Genomic DNA, 8,301 nt, shown 5'->3' on the forward strand with positions numbered 1-8,301 from the left:
TATGACCAAACAACTGTATAATATAATCGCAATCTAAGAACTAAGACCTAATCCTATAAAAATAGGGGTGTGATATCCACACACCTTTTTAATTTTCGACCGACCTGATCCTATAAAAATAGGGATGTGATATCCACACACCTTTTTAATTTTCGACCGTCGGATTAGATGAATTGAAAAAGATCAAGGGACAAAAATTAACTAGGGGTGTGAGAGAAGTAAAAAGGGGTGTGTGGATAGCACACCCTTAAAAATAACCACATGTTTTGTGATGTATCCAAAATTTTTAGAAAAAAAAAAAAAGAGAAAGACAATTACTTGAATAACACTTTCACCAAAGTTAAAAACATAAACACATACTAAATTTCATTTTGGATAATGCTAGAGAGACTAAATTTGTAAACTAAATTTTGGAAATTAAAGGACATGAAAGTTGTTGATTAGTTTATTATTTAAGCGTTGATAAACGTGCTCATTTATATTAGTAACACATTATTTAGTTTACAAATTTAATCTTCTTAGCATTACGTTTTCGTTTTTAATGATTCTTCTAAAATAGAAGAAAAAAAATAAAAATTATTTAAAGTGCCACACACATGACCCTTGCATGGTTTATTCCAGTCACGTGTCCCGGTGCAAGACTCATGTGCGACTCTGCAAGACTTTCTCAGTGTGCCTAGGGAGGGGCACAGTGCGGTTTGGTGCAATCTTAGTTTTTTAACAAGATAAAATAAAGTTGCATACAACACATATCCTTTTTAATGCAAATGCTTATGTCATTCACATACATATTGAAATTGATCCACAAACTGATCCACTAGCAGCATCAGTTTGAAATCCACATAAGCAAAGCTGTATAAAACCCCAAATACAAAACTTAGAGCATATTCTAACAACAAAACAAAAGAATAAAGCGGTTCGGTGACATGTGTGTGAGTGAGCCCTAATTGGAATGAGATCCATTGCTTTGCAACTTGATGAAACTAATTTTTCAACCTATTATACCATGACAAGTGTGTATATATATTATTTATTTATTTATTATTAATAAAACAATTTGGTTCGGTTCTAACCGGTTCTTGTTCATTCAAAACAGGAATCGAAATCGGTTTGAACGGTTCGGCTCGGTTTTTTACTCAAAATTTACTTTTATGGTCAACATGGTTCTTTTCGGTTTTTTTTTTTTTTTCATACGATTCGATGCAGTTTACTGTTTGGCGGTTTTTATGCCCATCCCTATATGTGCCCTCATCCAAGCCAATTCCAACATCCCATTTACCCCACACTACCGCTGGCGCGTAACCGTCATCCACCTCAGCGCGTAGATCACAATCTCTGCAGTCGTTTCTCAAGCGTTAACACCGCATCTCTGCAACCGCACCAATCCCTCCGTATACCCTATCATCGAAACCGTCAGTCAAAATGACTCCCACATAACTAACCATATCAACGGCTTACATAAACCATGTCCCTATCATGAATGCAGAGGTCGCAGACTTCTAGCTCCCAATGTTACAGGTCCGCTTTTCAAAATTTAAGTTCTCACTCAAACCAAACGACGCCGTCAAACTCGTCATCTCATCCAGCTATAAAACTCCAGACGTCAGTCCCTAACTCTGTCAAACCCTTCGTCTTCTTCCCTCGCCATTTCTCCTTCCGAGAACCTTCTTCTCCTTCCTCACTCACTCCGTCTCTACAGTAACTCTCTGTCCTCCACTGCTATGTATAACTATAAGTGGTCAAAAAAACCATGAAAGTCGAGGCTCTTTTCATGAAAGTTTTCTAATAAAAAATCATGTTAAAATTTTATTTAATGAAAATAACTTAAATTTTAATTAAAAACTCTTAAATTAAAAAAAAGGACAAAAAAAATTTTAATTTTAATAAAAATACATGATTTTAATATTAAAAAAACTGGAGCGTAGACACGCGTGCCCCTCACATAAATTGTTAATGAAACTTACTATATTGTTTATGAAATTTAATGGTACTACATTGTTTATGAAACTTAACGGTGCGACACTGTTTATGAAACTTAACGATATTACATTGTTTATGAAACCTAACGGTAGATGGTCGTCCCAGATTTTCAAGTTCTTTCACCAAAAAGCAATAAAAAGATAAAAAAAACATGATAGAGATCAATATCCACACTGTTAAAGTGATACATGGCTAATAGCTCAATACGATTACTAGAAAAATAGGTGATGAGTCCAACAATATTGTCAATGATGTTGCCCCACCACTACCCCTACCCCCAACCATCCCAAAGCACATCTAACCGACTCCCTCCCAACCATACCGCTTCATATGTGGTTTTGAATCGAATGGACCCACTTCAGTTTGAAATTTTAATTTTAGAGGAATAAAATATGCTTGGATTATGTTCAAGGGTTATGCAACTGAAGGATTGGTTGGGTGGTCTTTGCAAGCGCCTTTAGTTAGATTTTTTTTGTTTTTTGTTTTGTTTTTTTATCTTGTCCTTATTATTAAATAAAGTTATATGATGGTTTTTTGTTAAAACTCAATATTTTGAAGCATTTTTTTTTAGTTTTTCTCATTTGTAAAGAAGGTAGCTGGGGTACCAATTTGTTAGCTTCGTTTGTACATGCGATATGTGCTTATTGGTGATCTATGAGTCTTGTATTTGAGGCTTCTGCTCATTGTCAAGATTTGTCTTTTTGCCCTACTTATTGTTTTCACTGATTTATTTTGTTGCGTGGGTTTTGGCTTAGTCCACTTAGTATCTTTTCTTTTCTTATATGAATAAAATTTGGTAGAGAGGGAACATACAGGGGATTTCTGGATGGAATGGTCCCTCCATTCAGAGCTTTGGAGAAAAGTCAATGCCTTGAACACAACTATTTAATCTCGTCCAAAAAAATCCTCCTCTATAAAAGAAAAAGATAAATTTGACTGGTTGATATGAAACAGCTTAAATAACTTGGAACAACTTGTTCCATGACGGAATTGGATCCTCTCCAAGGCAATGTCTCGGGATCTTACTGATCGGACAATATGGATCGTTGGATTTTGATCCAACGGTTACAATCATTATAATTTTAGAAGGACCTCCTATCTGTAGCTGTTGGATCAAAATTTAACGGTCCATGTTGTCCGGTCAGTAGGATCCCGAGGCATTGCCTCAGAGAAGATCCAAATCCTTCCATGACTAACAGATTCCACAGATAATGGGATATCCCTACAGGCTAGGCAACAAATAACGAAGTCCCATAAGAAAAGGACAACAGTACTTACTCAGCAACATAAATAACGGCAACCCTTAACAACGCTTAACAATAAAAAAGACTATCAGATAAAGAAGGTAGAAGACAAGGATTAGGAATATCCCTAAAACTTCAAGGTTTTCATCTCCATCTATAAATACATGCATTTTGTCTTTCAATAGAGATTTAGCTTGACAACCCCAGAAGAGACCCCTCAATCTCAGATATCTCTTCTCCCTAATTTCGGTAAAAAAAACTATGTCGGCTTCAGAGCTTGCTTGCAGTTACGCCATTCTAATCCTCCATGACGAAGGCATCCCCGTCACTTCTGAGAAGATTGTAACATTGGCAAAAGCTGCCAATGTCCCTGTTGAGTCTTACTGGCCTGGCTTGTTCGCCAAGTTTGCTGAGAAGAGAGACATTGACGATCTTATCCTGAATGTTGGCGTTGGCGGCGGCGCTGCAGTAGCCGCTGCTGCCCAGCTGTCGGTACGGCTGCCGCCCCAGCTGCTGCTGCTCCTCCACCAGAGGAGAAGAAGGAAGAACCCAAGGAAGAAAGTGATGACGAGGGACTTTTCAATTTGTTCGATTAGGAGCTCTATTCAGACATGACATATACATAGTCCATTTTAATTTGCTGGTTTTTTTAAAAAAAAATTGCTGGTTTTTAGTACTTTGAGATTAGGTACCTTATCAATATTGTAGAAGGGCTTTGCTTATTTCTTTTTGGCTTTGATATGTAGACTCTGGGTTTAATGTTGAGCATCTAATTTTGAAGATCTTTTGTTTAGAGAAAGACTTGTATGGAATGACTTCAAGTTGGAAAATCAATAGTAATATTGAATTGAATTTAATAGTAATATTATTTTTATTAAGTGAATGGAAATTAATTACAGGGAATCATTTTTCTTTCAAGGGGCATTAAATCGGGTACTTATAATCTCTTTGAATAAAAGGGTTGCATCTATTCTGCCTTCTCGATCATAACAAGGCATATTGATTCATGCAAAGGCATGACAATGCCTATATAAAGTACAGGGTTTTTTTTTATCACCAATGATCCTTGAGATTGACCAAACTTATCACTTTGATCTCTCACTTTCAAAATTAATCAATGTCGTCTCTGACATTCACTACCAAACATCAATTTGGTCCTTCTATTTAGATTCCATCAACTATTTCTATTAGTTTGCATGTGGAATCCATAAATCCAATAAAATGGTGACATGTGGATTACACAAAAGAAGAGTTTTTATCACAAATAGTCCTTGACATTGATCAAACTCTTCATTTTGGTCCCTGAGTTTCAAAAATCAATAAATTTGGTCCTTGACCTTCACTACTGCACATCAATTTAGCCATTTCGTTAAAATTTCGTCAATATTTTTTGTTAGTGTGATAATATGGTCCTACTGGTCCAATCATATGGCGCCACATGGATTAACTATAAAAAAAATATTTTTTAAGATTTAAAACTAAAAGTACTATAATAAATTAAAAACAAAAACTAAAAGAAAAAAAAAAAAAAAAAAAAAAAAGACATCATAGTCTTCATCTAGGTATGCTCAAAAAGAAAAGGAAGGCACCATGACACCACTAAAGCTCTTGTCCTCCGTGAACTCACTTATCATTCTCTCTAGTTGGTTATAATCCTATCAAATTTGAATTTGGATTCGATTTTATCGAATTTAGATTGAATCTTATTTTCCAATCGGAATTGTGGGATGCGAAAGAAATGTCAGCGCGGAATACTCGCCAGATTGGTTCACTCTAAAAAAAATTAGTTTCTTATAGTTAATCCACTTGGCGCCATATGATTGGATTAGTGGGACCACATCAGCACACTAACAAAAAATATTTATGAAATTTTAATGGAATGATGCTATTGATGTGCGATAGTGAAAGTCAGACACCAAATTTATTGATTTTTGAAACTCAAGGACCAGAATGAAGAGTTTGATCAATGTCAGGGACCATTTATGATAAATAAAAAAAATAAAAAATAAAAAATTAAACCCTTCTTTTGTATAATCCACGTGTCACCATTTTATTGGATTTGTGAATCCCACATACAAACTAATAGAATAATTGACGGAATCTAAACAGAATGACCAAATTGATGTGTGGTAGTGAATGTCAGGGACGACATTGATTGATTTTGAAAATGAGGGACAAAAATGATGAGTTTGGTCAATCTCATGAACCATTTGTGATAAAAACCCTAAAGGATATTAAGTCGGCTGTTCAAGGATGAATTCTAACCTTGGATTTTTAGTTCAATAGTTAATGATAGAGTGCGTTCTCATACTGAGTAATTAGAGTGTGTATTGAAAGAGTTCAAACACTATCTGGTTAGCCGTATTTAGTGGATTGGAGTGCTTCTTTTGTAAAGTGATAGGTCACCGTATCTTAAGACACATTTACCACTATAAACTTTAAAACACCTGGTGAGAGGCAATCTTTGTCTTAAAGATATAGTATCAAATATTAGACTCAATCTCAAATTTCAAAATTTTCTAGTCCGTACTCATTAGTAATGTGTTTGCTAAAGGATTTGCAATTGACCATTCGGTATTTAATTGCATAAAATATTTCTTGTATTTTTATGTGATAATTAAATATAGCAATCAGACATAGTTTTTTCAATATATAGTTCACTGCCACATGTGGCATCCTGATCCAATATACATCGGGCAGATGGTTCCATTGAACTGACATAAAGCTCGTCTAGTCACCAAGGGTTTTAATCAGACTGAAGGCATTGACTATTATGACACTTTTTTTCTCCCACTACTAAGATGATCTTCGGTCTGTTGCCTTCTTGTTGTTACTGTCAGTTAAAAGTGGTCTCTTCAACAACTTGATGTCAACAATGTTTTTTCCATGGCGACTTAGATGGAGAAATTTACATGTCCATTCCTCTTAGTATTTGGAGATAGGAGGATAATTTTGTGGGTAGCCTCAACAAGTCACTTTACGACTTAAAACAAGCTTCAAGGCAATGGCCCAGCGAATTCACCGGAGCCATTATTGCCATTGGCTTCACCCAATTTAAGGCCGATTATTCACTTTTCACCTGCAGTTCAGAAAAGTCTTACACAGCCTTATTGATATATGTTGACAATATTGTAATTACAAGCAACTGTGTTGGTGCAATAAACTCTCTCAAAGACTTCTTCATACTCGTTTTTGCACTAAAGATTTGAGAAATTTAAATATTTCTTGGGGATTGAAGTTTCTCGTTCCAAAGGAAGCATCTATATTTCACAACGCAAATATGCACTTGAAATACTCAAAAATCAAGGTTTTTTTGGGAGCTAGACCAGTGGAATTCCCAATGGAAGATGTCAAACTTTCAGATAAAGGCGAATTGCTCAAGGATCTTGCCAAATGTTAGTGTTTGGTGGGCCGGCTAGTTTATCTCTCTATCACTCATCCAGACATCACTTATTTCTTACATGTTCTTAGCTGTTTTATGCATGAACCACGACAACCTCATATGGATGCGGCTCTCCAGGTTGTCTAATACCTCAAATCTACTCCTAGCCAAGGATATTTTTTTTTTTTAGGTCTGATAATAAATTAAATTTGGATACTTATTGTGATTCAGATTGGCCTAGTTGCCCTCATGACTCGTCATACAACCACTGGGCATTGTGCTTTTTTGTGTAATTCTCTCATCTCTTGGTGCACAAAGAGACAAAAGACCGTTTCTTTATACTTTGCTGAGCCGAGTATAGGGTGATGGAAGGTACTTGTTATGACGTCACTTGGCTGAGATTTTTATTGGAAGATTTATGATTGTCTCATTCAGAAGCTTCACTTTTGTTTTGTGATAATCACACGACTTTATATACAGCAGCGAATCCAGCTTTTCATGAAAGGACACGACATATTGAGATGGATTGCCACTTTATTCGAGACAAGATAATTGATGGCACGACCACTAATCGACATATAGCATCTTTGCAATAGCTAGCAAAAGTTTTTACAAAGTCGTTGGGCAAGGAGAAGTTCTCCATTATGATACGCAAGTTGGGAATTCTTGACCTCCACTCTCCAACTTGAGGCGGAGTGTTAGAAAGTCAATGTTCTTAGTTAGGAAGTTTTAATGTGATTGATTGTAGGAAAAATTAGTATCCGGTCTCCAATTACTAATGTTCATTGACTGAAACCTTATTAGTTTTCAGATTTTGATCCAAGTCCCTAGCATTAATATAATAATAAATTTACATGTCAGTTACATATTTTTTTTAAATAAAAATTAATAATTAATTTAGAATTTTAATACTCACACCTTTATTAAACTCCTAACTAATTTTCAATTCAAAACATTTCCAAAATAAATAAATAAAATAGAATAAGTTTGTACCCATTAGCTTTTTAAAAAAATGTTTTCAATTTTTTGACCTTATATGTACCCATTCATGTAATTTTTTTTCAAATTTTTAATCTTAAAATGTATCATTCTTAAATGTACCAATTTGTTATATGTAAAATGTACCCTTTTTTTTTAATATAAAATCTATTCAATTTTTTTCTAATCCATTTTTAAACTTATATGGGTACATTCTTTTTTCTTTGATTTGAGAATGTATCCATGTCAAGTTTAATCAAATAAATTTACTAATGTTATTAACCTAATATCTTCTTCTTTCTTTTTCTTTTTTTTTTGTGATTTTGAAGAATGTACCCATTTTTTGGTTAATTTTGATGAATGTACCCATGTAGTATATTTTATTTTAATATTTTTAATCCCACAAATTATGGTTTTTTATTTAAAATCTCATTAATATAAACAACTATAAATTTCAATTTTTAATTTAAAAATATATATTATGCATAGAAAATTATCACATTAACTTCAGGAACTTATATCAAAAATTGAAAACCAACAAAGTTTCAGTCAAAGAATATTCATAAATAGGGACCGCATCCAAAATCTTCCTTGATTATATTTGATTTTGTATTTACAATTGCAATCCTTAGATTGCAGAATTACCTATTGTACAAGGAAACATGTCGTATATATTCCTAATCCTAACGATCATGAGGCGTAGCTCTAGACTGATTC

General features: G+C 34.2%; 1 pseudogene; it reads left to right on the top strand.

The window, feature by feature from the left end:
• Positions 1-3,178: 3,178 nt before the first annotated feature.
• LOC103927968 lies at positions 3,179-4,092 on the top strand (annotated as a pseudogene).
• The last annotated feature ends 4,209 nt before the right edge of the window (positions 4,093-8,301 follow it).

This window comes from the organism of the source record quoted next, unplaced genomic scaffold, assembly GCF_019419815.1.
Source record: "Pyrus x bretschneideri cultivar Hongxiangsu unplaced genomic scaffold, Pyrus_bretschneideri_v1 Contig7, whole genome shotgun sequence".
NCBI classification, from domain to species: domain Eukaryota; kingdom Viridiplantae; phylum Streptophyta; class Magnoliopsida; order Rosales; family Rosaceae; genus Pyrus; species Pyrus x bretschneideri.